Source organism: Anomaloglossus baeobatrachus, chromosome 5, assembly GCF_048569485.1.
Source record: "Anomaloglossus baeobatrachus isolate aAnoBae1 chromosome 5, aAnoBae1.hap1, whole genome shotgun sequence".
Lineage (NCBI taxonomy): Eukaryota > Metazoa > Chordata > Amphibia > Anura > Aromobatidae > Anomaloglossus > Anomaloglossus baeobatrachus.
This window is the reverse complement of record NC_134357.1, coordinates 547,189,199-547,205,473: the sequence shown is the minus strand read 5'-3', so window position 1 is coordinate 547,205,473 and position 16,275 is coordinate 547,189,199.

Sequence of the window (16,275 nt, the reverse complement as noted above, 5' to 3'; positions counted from 1 at the left end):
TTATTTCTAATAAGTAAAATGGGGCAGTGGGTTACAAGTGAGAAAGGGCAGCATCACAACAATCAAAATATGTAAAAGGAATATTTATAATGTTGGATTATAAAGGAATATTTATAATGATGACCACAAGCAGCAATGTGAGTACACCCGTACTGACCTATAAAGGACAAACAAGCAGCATGCGCTATAAAACGTAAAATGCTGCGTGTGTATGTAAGGCAATGAGTTTATAGAACAGAGTGGAATGATGGTGAAGTATATTACAGCAGCAGTGTATGAAGAACCATACAACAGTAAATGGTGTAACTGTAAGGTGCTAAAGAATGAGAAAATGTGCAGCATTAGCAATGGAGATGTATTAGCAATGGTAAATGTGTCAGCCAAAAAGACTGTAGGTATGTCAGCCGTGCTGCATATAAAGATAACACAATGTGTGAGAGGACATCTTGTTGGTGTGTGATGCCCAGAACCAATGTGCGTTTTTGTGGTCAGGTCAGAATCACCTTCATCAGGGGGTGGGTTTGTCGTAGTCCTGGAAGCTTTAAAGGCTTACAAGTAACTTTACACGCTGCGACATCGCTACCGATATATCGTCGGGGTCTCGTCGTTAGTGACGCACATCCGGCGCCGGTAGCGAGATCGCAGCGTGTGACACAAATGAGCGACGATCAACAAGAGCAAAAACGTGGAAAATCATTGCTCCTTGACACGTCGTTCATTTCCATAATATCGGTGCTGCTGCAGGTACGATGTTGTTTGTCGTTCCTGCGGCAGCACACATCGCTGTGTGTGACGCCGCTGGAACGACAAACATCTCCTTACCTGCGTCCACCGGAAAAGGAGGAAGGAAGGAGGTGGGCGGCATCTTCCGGCCACTCATCTCCTCCCCTCCTTTTCTATTGGGCAGCGGTTCAGTGACGCTGCTGTGACGTCGCTGTTACGCTGAACGAACTGCCCCCTTAGAAAGGAGGCGGTTTGCCGGTCACAGCGACGTCGCAGAGCAGGTATGTGCGTGTGACGCTGCCATAGCGATAATGTTCGCTACGGCAGCGATCACCACATATCGGCCGTGTGACGAGGGCGGGTGCAATCGTGCTCGACATCGCTAGCAAATGCTAGCGATGTCGCAGCATGTAAAGCCCGCCTTAGACTACAGCAATGTAAAAGGTTGGGCTTGTGGGCAAAAAGGGTTTGTTATGTTTTTTTTTGTTTTTTGAGGGGCCAAATGTCCCACAAAGGCAACAGCAACTATCCTGACACCCCCCCACCACCATAGGAAACTGACAATTCAGATGTCTCCCATAAAACCCATTGTCACCCCCCAGGGACCACGTTCACTGTTCCCATTTTGTGACCCAGGTTTTAGTTTTCTCACACTCTGTACCCCATTCCCTAGTTGTTTGACTTGAGAATAAACCCAGTTGTGGTCACATAAGCAAAATGGATGTGGGAAAATCCTTTAACCCTTTACCGCCACAAGCAGGCTGGACATATATCCGGTGTCCTCACCCAAGAAAACGGTGGCAGACAGCGCCCTCCAGAGTATTACTCTGGGACTTTACATCCAGTTATCTCAAGGACCTCTGCTTGTGTAAGAGCTGGGGCAGCTGTTTCAGGACTGTATTAGAAAGACAAAGGACATAGTGTTAGGCTGCCCCCTCACTCCAAGCTCCTCATGCTGTATCTGAAAGACTCCAACAGGCTCAGACCCACCATCTTTCAGTATAAAGGCAGACCAAATATGAAGTTTTTCCCTCCTTACATTCCCCCATAATGCTCTCAAACTCTGTAATGATCTAAATCCAGCTACATGATTACCAGTGGATTGTAGAAAAGGGAGGAGAATATCCGGATCTGGAAGAGGGAGGGACCGTGAACCAAGACCTGCCCCTGTGGGATGGACTGTGAGCCAAGGCCCGCCCCTATGGGAGGGATCATGAGCTAAGACCCACCCCTGTGAGAGGGACCGTGAAACAAGACTTGCCCCTGTTTTTCAAACTAGCAGATGAGGAAGTTCAGTTTGATATGATACATGACTGTCAGGCATTGGTGGAGGCAGAAACAAAGGACTAGGCAAATATCACCGATGTACCACTCACCGGGTATACAGTAGACTACAATGGTAAGGCAGTAAGAACCACTCCCCTCCAGCTTCTCTGCGCAAGAGGTTGAGCTGAAGGCATTCGCTGCAGCATGCAATCTGGGAAAAGGTAAAAAGATTAATGTATTTTACAGACTCGAGATACACTTTAAGGGTCGCACATGACTTTGGTGCCATTTGGCAAAGTTGTAAATTCCTGACCTCTGCAGGCAAACCCATAAAGAATATGCAAGCGGTACAGCAGTTACTCACACCACTCACCTTTCCCCAGAGGTCAGCCATAGTCAAAGTATCGGTACACACATGGTACCAAACTCCCCTTGCAGTAGGGAATGCACTGGCCAACAAGGCGGCTAAAGAAACAGCAAGACTACCGCTGACCGGAATACTGGCCATAACAGACATAGCCCTATCAGGGAGCTTAGTGACCGAAAGTGCGGGACGCCCCCTTTTAACAGAGGAGGCTGGCACCGTAATGGCCCCAGTGGCCGTTGATCGTGAACTATTGCAGGTCTTCCAGACCCAGGCCCCCCTAAGTGAACAGAATGCAAGGGCCAAAGCGGGCACTGTATGGTCAGAGTCAAGGGTATGGCAGGTAAACATCAGGATTTACCTCCCACACTGCCTGTTCCCAGAGATGGCTGCCTTGGCACATTCCCTGGTGCATAATTCAAAGGATGCGATGAGTGCAATAATGCTACAAAATGGGTGTGTCTCAGGGTTCCCGAATGCAGCTGCAAAAAAATATCATTTGTGCAAAACATAGCCCCGGTAGACCTATCCGAGGTCCGCAGAAATTCAGCCCCAAAACCAAATTACTTGTTTCAGAGACTGCAGGGGGACTACATACTGCTACCTAAGGTGAGTACTTATGAATTTTACCTTGTATGTCTGAAGTGAGGTGGTTTGCAGATATGGGGTTCCCAAAACCATAGAAAGTAACAGAGGTACTCACTTCACTGGGGAATTAATTAAACAGATCATGGCTACTTTAGGAATAGAGCAGACTTTCCATGATCCCTATCACCCACAAAGTAGTGGAAGGGTGGAACACCTTAACCGTACTCTTAAATTAAAAATCCAGAGGTGCATGGAGGAAACACACTTGTCCTGGGTAGATTGGTTGCCTATCACATTGTTTTCAGTGAGAAATGCCCCAAGGGGTATATACAGTCAGGGCCAGAAATATTTGGACAGTGACACAAGTTTTGTTATTTTAGCTGTTTACAAAAACATGTTCAGAAATACAATTATATATATAATATGGGCTGAAAGTGCACACTCCCAGCTGCAATATGAGAGTTTTCACATCCAAATCGGAGAAAGGGTTTAGGAATCATAGCTCTGTAATGCATAGCCTCCTCTTTTTCAAGGGACCAAAAGTAATTGGACAAGGGACTCTAAGGGCTGCAATTAATTCTGAAGGCGTCTTCCTTGTTAACCTGTAATCAATGAAGTAGTTAAAAGGTCTGGGGTTGATTACAGGTGTGTGGTTTTGCATTTGGAAGCTGTTGCTGTGACCAGACAACATGCGGTCTAAGGAACTCTCAATTGAGGTGAAGCAGAACATCCTGAGGCTGAAAAAAAAGAAAAAATCCATCAGAGAGATAGCAGACATGCTTGGAGTAGCAAAATCAACAGTCGGGTACATTCTGAGAAAAAAGTGAGCTTGGGAACTCAAAAAGGCCTGGGCGTCCACGGATGACAACAGTGGTGGATGATCGCCGCATACTTTCTTTGGTGAAGAAGAACCCGTTCACAACATCAACTGAAGTCCAGAACACTCTCAGTGAAGTAGGTGTATCTGTCTCTAAGTCAACAATAAAGAGAAGACTCCATGAAAGTAAATACAAAGGGTTCACATCTAGATGCAAACCATTCATCAATTCCAAAAATAGACAGGCCAGAGTTAAATTTGCTGAAAAACACCTCATGAAGCCAGCTCTGGAAAAGTATTCTATGGACAGATGAGACAAAGATCAACCTGTACCAGAATGATGGGAAGAAAAAAGTTTGGAGAAGAAAGGGAACGGCACATGATCCAAGGCACACCACATCCTCTGTAAAACATGGTGGAGGCAACGTGATGGCATGGGCATGCATGGCTTTCAATGGCACTGGGTCACTTGTGTTTATTGATGACATACCAGAAGACAAGAGTAGCCGGATGAATTCTGAAGTGTACCGGGATATACTTTCAGCCCAGATTCAGCCAAATGCCGCAAAGTTGATCGGACGGCGCTTCATAATACAGATGGACAATGACCCCAAGCATACAGCCAAAGCTACCCAGGAGTTCATGAGTGCAAAAAAGTGGAACATTCTGCAATGGCCAAGTCAATCACCAGATCTTAACCCAATTGAGCATGCATTTCACTTGCTCAAATCCAGACTTAAGACGGAAAGACCCACAAACAAGCAAGACCTGAAGGCTGCGGCTGTAAAGGCCTGGCAAAGCATTAAGAAGGAGGAAACCCAGTGTTTGGTGATGTCCATGGGTTCCAGACTTAAGGCAGTGATTGCCTCCAAAGGATTCGCAACAAAATATTGAAAATAAAAATATTTTGTTTGGGTTTGGTTTATTTGTCCAATTACTTTTGACCTCCTAAAATGTGGAGTGTTTGTAAAGAAATGTGTACAATTCCTACAATTTCTATCAGATATTTTTGTTCAAATCTTCAAATTAAACGTTACAATCTGCACTTGAATTCTGTTGTAGAGGTTTCATTTCAAATCCAATGTGGTGGCATGCAGAGCCCAACTCGCGAAAATTGTGTCACTGTCCAAATATTTCTGGACCTAACTGTATAAGCTGTCCCCATAGGAAATACTGTTTGGTAGTGTTCCTGAGACAGGATTGTATTTCCCACAGCAATTACAGGCCTCATATGGTTTTCTCACGGAATATGTCCCTGAGTTGCACAAACATCTGACTGTTAACCATACCTCTGTTCTTTCCTCCATCCCAGACCCCAACTGTATAAGCGACACACACACTGGCACCAGGAGACTGGGTCGTGGTCAAGAGACACATAAGTGTTGTTAACCACTACCACTACGGTCAATCCAAGGCAAAGATACAAAGATGACCACTCTGCCTTTTGGATTATGCTGATGGCAACTGTACCCCTTGCCCAAACTATCAATGAGACACTAAAAGAGGACTGGGACAAAAAACTGATAAAGCATCACCAAGTTCTGGGCACCCAAAGCTGGCACACACATACACACAAGTCTGCCACTGCAGACGGGGCGTGTGCGTAGGGGGCACATCTTGTCCGGAAGGACCCTTATCCCTCACCGTGCCGAGACACAGTTAGTACCCAGATACGAGTACCTGGTACCGGCGCCTGCCCTAAATTCAGAATCACACTGCACATATACACAGGTCTGCCACAAGCACTGCAGACTTACAATGGCGCTGGAACCCACTCACTCTAACAGCTGGGAATACAGCCTTTGCTGTCAGACCTTTTATAGCCGCCACCCTGGCCCAGACCACATGGCATGTGGTAATGGCGTCGGCTGCAGCCATACAGGGGCTGCCACGTCATTGCTGAAGTCATGATGACCAATCAGTAGCCGCCTTGTCATCAATGACATCACGCACATGCTCAGTGTGGCTGCATGAGCACTTGGGCTCAGGATGGTACAAAACTCTAGCCACCTGATGCCTCAAGTGACGGCCAGGTGGTGCTGCAGAGTTAACTGACCCCAATATGGGAGTCAATGATGGGACTAGGCCGGTTCAAGGCACAACCGTAACAACTACCTTCATATTTCCTAATGGTGTCCTAGATATAAATGCTTTCACCAAACATTCCCTATAAAAATGAGCTGCAGACAAACATCCCCGACAATTTGGTTCTCAGGTATAGGTTTGTGGCTGGTGGGCATGCTACAGATGGGAATGTTGTGTCCACCAAACATTGCAATATTACGCCCAGTGAGAGCTCTTAAGAGAATTTAGTTGCTTTCACTGTGGTGGTGGCATCATGGTTGGATAGGGATTCCTGACCATATGGGTATGTCATGGCAATCATGCGGGGCACAGAAGCTGTGCCCACACAGTCGCCTCCGGGAGCTCAGTGTAAGTAATAGCCAAGCTCCAGCTGTCAAAGTCAGGCATGGTGGCTGCTCCTCCCAGCTGTTTAACCCCCTTAATGCCGTGATCAATAGCGATCACAGCATTTAGGAGGCTGGGAGAGGGTCAGGCAGTGGCATTAGTGGAAAACGGTGTTAAATATGACACTTAGGGGTACTTAGAAAATCTGGTAATGCCATTCGGTCCAACCAATGCGCCAACAGTATTCCAGAATTTTGTTGATGTGTTTTCTCATCTGTTAGGGAAATTTGTAATCGTGTACATTGATGACATTCTCATATATTCATGGGATTTTGGGTCTCATTTGGAACATGTCAGACAAGTAGAAATTCTCAGAGTGAATAAATTGTATCCTGAGCTAGAAAAATGTGTGTTCACCCTTCAAGAACTTCCATTTTTAGGTTACGTTATTTCAGCTGCAGGTTTTCAGATGCATCCCACTAAATGACAGGCTATTTTAAAATGTGACCGTCCTCTAGAGAACCTCAAAGCCCTGCCACGTTTTTTAGGTTTTGCAAATTATTACCGAAGTTTTTTAAGAACGACTCTGCTAGCAAGACCACTTACTGACATGACTAAGAAGCGTACGGACTTCTCTAAAAGAACACAGGGTGCTTTGTATGCTTTTGACTGTCTTTAAGGGAATCTGTCACCACATTTGACCTATCTAAACTATTAGGCTACGTGTACACATTGCATTTTTTTATGCTTTTTTCATGTGTTTTTCCTTGCAGATTTTAATCAATACTGCAAGGAAAAACGCATCCCAGCAAAGTTTATGAGAATAATGACTTACTGTGCACACGCTGCTTCTTTTTTCCTTGCAGATTTTGTTGCAGATAAAAGAAGCAGCATGTCAATTGTTTCTGCTTTCTTTCTGCGTTTCTATAATCCACTGCAGAGCTTTATCACTACAGTAGATTATATCTGTCAACATTTGCCTCACACACCATGCATACAGCATAGTCTGTGAAGCGATCAGTAGCTTAGTAACCCAGGGTTGTCATGACCAAGGGTTGCCATAGCAGCGATCAGGTCCCTGCGATCGCATTACAGGGACCCGATCGCCAGGGAGAGGCAAGTGATTCCTCTCCCTGCCTCCTAAATGGCATTCAGGGGGTTAAAATACCAGGAGCTGCGTGGGGGCACTGCTCCTGGCAGTGAGAGCCAGGTCCCGATTTTAACAACAGCCGGACACCCAGCGGTGATCACAGGGGTACAGCGGAGGAATCCCCCACAATCGCCATGACTAAAATAAAAAAAAAAAAAGCAACAAAAAATGCATGTGAAAAATGTGCAAACGCAATAAAAAATGTGTTTTTTTCAGCTGCTTTTTTCCTGCCATGCAACATGTGCACATAGCCTTAATACAGGCAGACAGGTTATAGGATGCTGAAAAAAGTCATACCTCCCTTAAAATAACCGGGTTGAAAACTGCTTTGAGACTCAATGGCTGAGAGTTCTGGTAACCTAAGGTTACCGGAGCTCACAGCTACTGGTTCTCCTTGCAGCTGAGAGGCTCAGAAACCTTTAAGAGAGCCTTTAGCGTTCTTCAAGTTCCCAGCTGCTTGGACATCAGGAGGCTGTGAACTGGTACCAGAGTTCAAGGCTTCCAGGTGTCCCAACAGATGGGAACTCCAAGAACCTTAAAGGTTCCCTTAATGTTTCCCGGCCAAACAGCTGCCGGTAGATCTGGTGGTTGTAAGCTCCGGTAACCTATAGGTTATACTGTATAAGTTGTATTTTGTCTATAGTGGCAGGGTTCTCAGAACTATGGGTACTGTGGGCCAATAAAAGCCCCTCTCCTGCTGTCTGCCTTTAATTTTCGGAAATGTGGAGACTCCAAAATGGGTCTCCAAGCTGTATGTTGTCTGTAGTGGCAGGGTTCTCAGAGCAACAGACTTACTCATGTCACTTTTCCATCCACCCACGTCTTGATTTGAAAGCTGTAAATGCCGGGCCAGACCGTGTGTCATCTATGGCCCATGCTTGACTGCAGCACTAAGACACTATGGATGGTTATTTTTCCTACAAATATGCGGCTGTCCAATGGGGGCCAAATGTTCCCCCTCATTGGAGATTCTATACATCTCCTAATGGAAGGATTACCCTTTAATGTCATCTATACAATAGTATGCAAGATATATTGATGACATCATATTAATATGGGTAAACACACAATATGTCACCAGTTAGTAAGATTCATCGATTCAGTGATTACATTAATTCTAACAATATGAATCTACAATTCAAGATGAACATACATACAGGTTTTTATTGGACATATGGACAATTTTTAACCATGTCTGAATAAAAGGAAATATTTTCATATCATTGTAGTGCTGGATTCTACCATTTTTTGCTATTTTGCTTTGTGCTTGGATGCCAGCCATGCAAAATCCTTGCATCAGTTCAGGAATACAAAAAAATGTGTGGACTCTACACACACATGGTGGTGAGCTGATATTTTTTTTTTCTTGTAGATTTACATTTATAGATTCAGGCTCTGCTCAGAATCATTGATTATGACTTTGCTATTAACTGTGGTTATAATGTCTCTTCCCTCGTTCATCCCATTTAAGTTTAAAAGATTGATAACTTTCCTCTTTCCCAAAGCCACGTGACCTCAAAGGTCTAGAATGTATTCATGAATATAGTAGTATTACACTCTGAATTAATTTCATTAATGGTGTTTTCTTTTTTACCTGCAAAATTGGTGTGGGGTTTGCCGTGGCTAGTTAAGCATAATCCTAACTTTCAATTCTGAGACTCAGGAGGTTAAGTCTTGGGGTGACTCTTGTTTTTCTAGTTGTTTATCCAGACTCTTGGCTTTTGCGAGGTCTCACTTGTCAGAATTCATTCAGGATTTTGATTATGTATTTTCAGAGTCTGAGTGTGAAGTTTTTCCATTGCACAGGACATATGATTGTGCTATCGAATTCTTACCCAAGGAGCAAAAATGCCTAAAGGCCACTTTACACGCAGCGACATTGCTAGCGATGTCGCTGGTGAAAGCACCCACCCCCGTCGGTTGTGCATCACAGGCAAATCGCTGCCCATGGTGCACAGTATCGTTATTCCCGGTCACACATACTTACCTGCCTAGCGACGTCACTGTGGCTGGCGTACCGCCTCCTTTCTAAGGTTCGTGCGGCGTCACAGCGACGTCACACAGCAGCCGTCCAATAGAAGCAGAGGGGCAGAGAGCAGCCGAAAGAAAGTGATGCCCACCTCGTTGCCTGAGGACGCAGGTATGGTGCTGTTCCTTATTCCTGAGGTGTCACACGTAGCGATGTGTGCTGCCTCAGGTACGACAAACAAGCTGCGTCCTGCAACAGCAACGATATTTGGGATTAGAACGTGTCAACGATCAACGATTAGGTGGGTAATTTTGATCCTTAGCGGTCGTTCGTACGTTTCACACGCAACGACGTCGCTAACGAGGCAGTATGTGCGTCACGAATTCCGTGACCCCAACGACATCTCGTTAGCAATGTTGTTGCGTGTAAAGCCCCCTTAATCTTGTTTATATCATTTCTCTCTTTCTGAGAGAGAGACCTTGAAAGACTATATTCAGAGGAGTCTGGCCAAGGGGCATATACGGCCGTCTACCCCCTCCTGTCACTGTGGAATTTTTCTTTATTAAAAAAAGGATGATGGGTTGCGCCCATGTTTGGACTTTAGACAGATTAATAAAATCATGGTCCGCAATCCTTATCCCTTACCCCTTATAACAGACCTGCTTAATCAGTTAGCAGGAGCTAAATGGTTTTCTAAACTTGACTTCAGGGGGACATATAACCTTATACGTATTTGACAGGGTGACTAACAGCAGGTCATTTTGACATTTTGGTGATGTCGTTTGGTTTGACTGCTCCGACAGTTTTTCAGAATTTCATAAATTACATATTTTGCTTTCTTTTGGGTAGATTTGTGGTGATCTATCTTGCTGACATTTTGATTTACTCACATTTTCAGGAAAACACAGGGGAAATGTCCGGCAGTTCCTCCAGATTCTTTGTGACAAGAATTTATTTGCTAAGCTGTATAAATGTGTTTTTGAAGTGCAGCAGGTCCAATTTCTAGGTCATCTGGTTTCTGCTTCAGGGTTCACATTGCGTTAAGGTGCAGCCCTTCCTTGATTGGATTCAATCGACTAAACTTCGAGCTTTGCAGCGATTTTTAGAAATAAAGAGCGTTTGAGAAAAATAGAAACTGCCTAAATATGAGAACATAGTCTAATTTATATGTCATTATATAAAGAACTATGGAGATAGAGCTATTCTTCTGTATGAAATATGTGGTGTGGCTGTAGTCCTAATATTTCTGTACAGGGGGTCTCTGCATAGATATTTGTACCCGAGCATTTTGGATGGGGAGAATGTAAAAGTGGTTTTGGGACATTTCATTGTAATGGAGTCTATGTGTCACCATGGCGCATAGCTTTGGTGATGTGAAACACGGAGAAAATGCTCCAGCACTAAAAGTGCTGATACATTTATTTAATGGGCCTGGTTTTAGGAATGACTGGAAGAGCTGGGTGGGACTGGTCATTCCTTTATCTCCAATCCAGGCTCTGCAGCTTATTTAAAAGGCAGCTAATCTCCCTCAGAAGCTGTCTGGGACTTGAGGTGAAAACACCTCTGTTAATTATGTCTGCATGTAGGAGGTGGAAAAATCCTCCAGTGAGTCCTGGACTAAAAACCTAAAGGTATGAACTGTATATTCTCTGTTTATTTTTATGTTTCACCTTTAGTGCCAAAGGCAGGCTTTTGTTTTGTGAGCTGCTACAGTTTATGGACTGTTAATAAATAGCGATAACTGAACACTACCATGCTCGGTTGTTTGGTACTCGTAACAAGTAATTGGATGCTCGGATGAGCACAACTCGAGTTCCTTAGAATATTTGAATTTAATGGTGAACTCAACCATTTTCCCAGAAGATTTCCTGGAAAAGTCCAACTGCTAGTTACGAGTACCGAGCACCTGAGGATGGCAGTGCTCAATCACCACTATTAATAAACTACTCACTATTTTGAACCCAAGAAACGGATTCCTGTGTGTGCTCTAGCGTCTACCAGAGAGTGATACCTCTTCAGCCTTAAATAAAATGGTGGGAAAATGAACCACTTTTTTATTTTATCAGATATTTTTTATTGTTTGTGTTCTCAAATATTACAACTTGGATTCAAAAGAAAAAGCATTTAAAATCCTTGAATATGTGTTCAAGGACCTTGTGTGGAGAAGTAAAGATCTGAAGATGTTTCATCTTCAAAAGTCTAAAAAAACAGGGAGGATGGGCAACTCCGAATTTCTTTGTCTATTTCTTGGCTTTGGAAGCTCTGAAACATATGAATCAGGTTTGGATGAAATGGGCAACTCACGAAGTTCCATGTCTTGGATTGAAGAGAATCAGTTCCCAGTGATGGTTAAAAGAATACTATACTTACCAGTGAAAGGGATTTAATAAATGGATCACATCAGATGCTCATATAAAGAAAGCATGGATCGTAGATGTAAATAGGAATTTGTAATATGAACATGTTTATTATTGTAGTATAGAGAAGTTACATACGCTGTTCAGACATGTAGATTGTGCTCTGAAAGTAACTGTAATGAATGGTAGATTGCTGAGATTGGGAGTTAGGAAGAAGAGGGAGGAGGACATTTTGAGTTATTCCTCTAGGAGTGTTGGAAGAGGTTACAATATTTCTCCATATAGTATATGTATGATTATGTAACAATGTGAAATAGTCAATGCACATTGGATATTGTTTTTTATTTACTTTTTGGATGAAAAATTAGTAACTGAAGTAACCTGAAGTCCCATCTCTTCCAACAAGCCTACAACCTACAATAACCCTCAGTCCAGTACACCATTGCGCAACCAGCTCTGTCCTCACCTATTGTACCATCACCCATCCCCTGTAGGCTGTGAGCCCTCGCGGGCAGGGTCCTCTCTCCTCCTATACCAGTCTGTCTTGTACTGTTAATGATTGTTGTACGTATACCCTCTCTCACTTGTAAAGCGCCATGGAATAAATGGCGCTATAATAATAAATAATAATAATAACTGCATATATTTTTAATTCTAATATACTGTAAGTTCTAAAGTAATTTCCCTTTCTCTTTTAATAAGACTATTTTGTTAAAGGGAATCTGTCAGACGGTTTTTGCTACCTCATATGAGAGCAGCATGATATAGGCAAAGAGACCCCGAGTTCAACGATGTATAACTTAGATTAGTGGGTGCAGCTGTTCTGACAGTGAAAGTTTTTACTTTTTGTATGTAGCAGAACTGAGCGCTGACCCCACCCACTCCAGGTTTTCAGAGTATATTTCCATAGAGAGAAGCTGCTAATCACAGAAGGGGCGGAGTTGGACTATAGCTCACCACCCCTGAGAGCCACTAATGATAAAGATAAGAGGCTTAAACTAACATTACAGGTAAACAAAAGCAGACTATGAGAAATGACACACAGGACTGAATTTCCTGTTTTAACTCTTACAGCATGCTCTCTTCAGATTACATTGCAGAAACCTGCTGACAGAGTCCATTTAAGGCTATGTGTGCACGTTGCGTTTTTTTTCCGCGGAAATGCTGCGTTTTGAACTGCAGCGTTTTCAGTGCCAAATTCCATGCATTCAGCTTCAAAAGCAAAGTCTATGAGAAAGCCGAAAAATCAATGCACACGCTGCGTTTGTAAACGCAGCATTTTGGATACCCAAAATCGCTGCAGAAAAAAAAGCAGCATGTCACTTCTTTTGTGCGTTGTAGCTGCGTTCTCCACCCATTGAAATCAATGATGTGCGTCAAAACGCAACCAAAATGCACTTGGACTGCATTTTTGTTGCGTTCTGCATGCTTTTTTGACAAGCAAAACGCAGGTCTTCAATGTCAGTCAATCTCTGTCTGTCGATGTCGGTGAATCTCCCTCTGTCTGTCGGTCAGCCGGTCTCTTTCTCTGTCAATTGGTCGCTCTGTCTGTCTCTCTCTCTCTCTTTGTCAGTCTCTCTCTCTGTCTGTCCCCCTCTCTGTCCGTCGGTCAGTCACTCTCCCACTCTTATACTCACCGATCCCCGATCACCGGCGCAGCGCTGCACAGCTGTCACACTGCTCCGGTGGGTTTTCCTCTTTTGAAAATGCCGGCCGCTCATTATTCAATCTGGTATTCCCTGCTTTCCCCGCCCACCGGTGCCTATGATTGGTTGCAGTCACACACACCCCCACGCTGAGTGACAGCTGTCTCACTGCAACCAATCATAGCCGCTGGTGGGCGGGTCTATATCGTGCAGTAAAATAAATTAAAAATAAAACACCGTGCGGTCCCTCCAATTTTGATACCAGCCAGGGTAAAGCAACACGGCTAAAGGCTGGTATTCTCAGGATGGGGAGCTCCACGTTATGGGGAGTCCCCCAGCCTAACAATATCAGCCAGCAGCCGCCCGGAATTGCAGCATCCTTTAGATGCCACAGTCCCGGGACTCTACCCGGCTCATCCCGAATTGCCCTGGTGCGGTAGCAAACGGGGTACTAAGGAGTTAATGGCAGCAGCCCATAGCTGCCACTAAGTCCTAGGTTAATCATGGCAGGCGTCTATGAGACACATTCCATGATTAACCTGTAAGTCAAAGTAAATAAACAAACACACCCGAAAAAAATCCTTTATTTGAAATAAAGGACAAAAAAATACACCCTCTTTCACCACTTTATTAAAATCCCCAAATACCCCTCCAGGTCCGGCGTAATCCACAGAGGTCCCGCGACACATCCAGCTCTGCTACATGAAGCTGACAGGAGCAGCAGTAGAACACCGCCACTCCTGTGAGCTCCACGCAGCAACTGAGGTGAATTGCGCCGTCAGCGGGGACGTCACTGAGGTAATGCCGGTGTGTGTGTGCGGTGATGATGGGTGCGGCAGTGACTGCGTGTGCGGGGATGATGGGTGCGGTAGTGCCGGTGTGTGCAGTGAAGATGTGGGCGGTAGTGTCGGGATGTGTGCGGTGAAGATGAGGGCTGTAGTGTCGGGATGTGTGTGGGAATGATGAGGTCTGTAGTGTCGGGGTGTGTGCGGGGATGAAGAGGGCTGTAGTGTCGGGATGTGTGCAGTGATGTAGGCGGTAATGTCGGGATGTGTGCGGTGATGTAGGCGGTAATGTCGGGATGTGTGCGGAGATGTAGGCGGTAATGTCGGGATGTGTGCGGTGATGTAGGCGGTAATGTCGGGATGTGTGCAGTGATGATGAGGGCTGTAGTGTTGGGATGTGTGCAGTGATGTAGGCGGTAATGTCTTGATGTGTACAGTGATGTAGGCGGTGATGTCAGGATGTGTGTGGTGATGTAGGCGGTAGTGTCGGGATGTGTGCGTTGATGTAGGCGGTAATGTCAAGATGTGTGCGGTGATGTAGGCGGTAATGTCGGGATGTGTGCGGAGATGTAGGCGGTAATGTCGGGATGTGTGCGGTGATGTAGGCGGTAATGTCGGGATGTGTGCGGTGATGATGAGGGCTGTAGTGTCGGGATGTGTGTGGTGATGTAGGCTGTAGTGTCGGGATGTGTGCGGTGATGTAGGGTGTAATGTCGAGATGTGTGCGTTGATGTGGGCGGTATTGTCAGGATGTGTGCGGTGATGATGTAGGTGGTAATGTCGGGATGTGTGCGGTGATGTAGGCGGTAATGTCGGGATGTGTGCAGTGATGTAGGCGGTAATGTCGGGATATGTGCGGTGATGTAGGCGGTAACGTCGGGATGTGTGCGGTGATGTAGGCGGTAATGTCGGGATGTGTGCGGTGATGATGAGGGCTGTAGTGTCGGGATGTGTGCGGTGATGTAGGCTGTAGTGTCGGGATGTGTCCAGTGATGTAGGGGGTAATGTCGAGATGTGTGCGGTGATGTAGGCGGTAATGTCGGGATGTGTGCGGTGATGATGTAGGCGGTAATGTCGGGATGTGTGCGGTGATGTAGGCGGTAATGTCGGGATGTGTGTGGTGATGTAGGCGGTAATGTCGGGATATGTGCGGTGATGTAGGCGGTAACGTCGGGATGTGTGCGGTGATGTAGGCGGTAATGTCGGGATGTGTGCGGTGATGTAGGCGGTAATGTCGGGATGTGTGCGGTAATGTAGGCGGTAATGTCGGGATGTGTGCTGTGATGTAGGCGGTAATGTCGGGATGTGTGCGGTGAAGATGAGGGCTGTAGTGTCGGGATGTGTGTGGGAATGATGAGGTCTGTAGTGTCGGGGTGTGTGCGGGGATGAAGAGGGCTGTAGTGTCGGGATGTGTGCAGTGATGTAGGCGGTAATGTCGGGATGTGTGCGGTGATGTAGGCGGTAATGTCGGGATATATGCGGTGATGTAGGCGGTAATGTCGGGATATATGCGGTGATGTAGGCGGTAATGTCGGGATGTGTGCGGTGATGTAGGCGGTAATGTCGGGATGTGTGCGGTGATGTAGGCGGTAATGTCGGGATGTGTGCGGTGATGATGAGGGCTGTAGTATCGGGATATGTGCGGTGAAGATGAGGGCTCTTTCTCTCGGCTAAAGATAACTTAACGCAACTCGTTATTTCACTGGAATCCGTGGCCTTTATTATCACACTATTTGCAAGGCATCCGTCACATGCGTTACGTTTCAGTGTGAAAGTAGCCTTAACCTGAGTGACGGCACTGCTAATCGCGCTGTTCACTTCACTCAGAGGATTTGCGGTCACCGGTGAGTCCTTCACGGGTGACCGCTAATCAGGACGCCACACACAGACAGAGCCACGGTATGACAATGAAGTCGGGTGAAGTTCACCCGAGTTCATTCTCATCACGCGACTCTGTCTGTGTGTGCTGTCAGTCGGCATGTAGCAGAGCTGAATTGCCAGGGGAACGCACTGACATAAATGCATCCAAAACGCATGCAAAATGCATGGAAAAAGCATCCAAAATACATGCGTTGTGGATGCATTTTTTTTTTACAAACGCACTGTCCAGTCTGCCAGAGGGTGCGTTCTTTTCTGCACTGCAGAGAACACAACGTGCGCACATAGCTTAAATGTTTTGTGTACAATTTGTCAATAAAATA